The sequence below is a fragment of the Octodon degus genome, unplaced genomic scaffold (genome assembly GCF_000260255.1).
Source record: "Octodon degus isolate 3935 unplaced genomic scaffold, OctDeg1.0 scaffold00037, whole genome shotgun sequence".
Classification (NCBI taxonomy): domain Eukaryota; kingdom Metazoa; phylum Chordata; class Mammalia; order Rodentia; family Octodontidae; genus Octodon; species Octodon degus.
The window spans coordinates 3,190,616-3,192,069 of NW_004524613.1; the positions used below are offsets into that span (position 1 = coordinate 3,190,616).

Genomic DNA, 1,454 nt, shown 5'->3' on the forward strand with positions numbered 1-1,454 from the left:
TATTTTGAGATAATTAAAAGACATATATTGGGAAATAGTATTGTATACATGTATATGGACTCAGACATCTCTAGGATCCACATAGCCACACACAAAAAAGACCTAAAAATCGCAAAAAAAAAAAAAAAGAGAGAAAACGTCGAAACACTAAAAGCATTTACTACAGGGCTGGGGGGTGTGGCTCAACAGGACAGCACTTGGGGCAGAGCCTAGGCCCTGGGTTCAATCCCTAGTACTGCCACAAAACAGCCAAAACTAACCAACTAAACCAACCCAAACAAACCAAATCAAAAAACAAAAAACCCTCCAAACCTCCAGTTCTATATGGCAAAGCATTGACTGATTTCAATTTTTTCCTTTGTAGGCTAGGGAGATAGCTCGGCGGTCTAAGCGCCTGCCTGGCAAGTATAAGGACCCAGGTTCTATCCTGGTACCACATGCCATGCCGGCCACTGAAACCTGGCATGGTGGCACACACCTGTAATCCCAGCACTAGGGAGCCTGAGGCAGAAGGATCACTAAGAGTCTGAGCTGTGTAGCAAGACCCTGTACCATATATATATATATATATATTTTCACTTTGCCTATTTTATGTCCTCTTCACAATACTTATGACTTGTACAATAAAACAATAGATTTAAACATTTCATTATAATACCGTCTAGGCATACATCTTGTTTTATGCACGCTTGTTTTTTATTTTATTTATTTATTTATTTTTATACATTTGGTGCAGGGGCTAACTGCACAGCTTGGCCTTGTAGTGATCCTCCTGTTTTCAGCCTCCCCGGTGCTGGGATCACAGGCATGTGCCACAATGCCCAGACTGTGCACACTTGTCTTTTTACTAGTGCTGCTTAGTCGGGGACTGAGTGTGTGGGCCTCCCATCAGTTCCACTGCAGAAGTTCTAACTCCCAAGTGACTGCATTTAAGGCAGTTGAGAGGTGATAAGGATAAAATGCAGTCATAAGTAGAGCATGCTAGGGGCCGGGGAGATAGCTCAGTAGAATAAGCACTTGCCTGGCAAGTGCAAGTGCCTGAGTTCAACCCCTGGTTCCGCCAAAAAAAAAAAAAAAAAAAGAAGAGCATGCTAGCCCCATAGGACTGGTGTCCTTTTTTTTTTAAAAAAAAAATTTATTTATTTATTTAGTGTGTGTGGCCAGCTCAGCCCACCAGGGGGCGGGGCTGGCGGGCATGTGGTGCTGTGTTTTGCTTAGCTTAGCTTGTTCTAAGAAGTTGCTTTAGACCACTGAGCCATCTCACCAGCCCCTGGTGTCCTTATTGGAAGATGGAAAGGTCAGACAGGAGGACCTGAGTTCCCATCCAGCCTGGCAATTTAGCAGCTTACTGAGACTGTCTCAAAAAAAAAAAAGGGCTGGGAAAATGGCTCAGTGGAACAAGCGCTTCCCTGGCAAGCGCAAGGGCAAGTTCAATCCCTGGTTCCACCAAAAAA

At 43.9% G+C, this 1,454-nt stretch overlaps 1 protein-coding gene across 3 annotated transcripts in view; it reads right to left on the reverse strand.

The window, feature by feature from the left end:
* Positions 1-1,454, reverse strand: part of Commd7 (COMM domain containing 7) — a 30,308-nt gene that overhangs the window by 15,379 nt on the left and 13,475 nt on the right. The gene's annotated exons all lie outside the window — the stretch shown is intronic.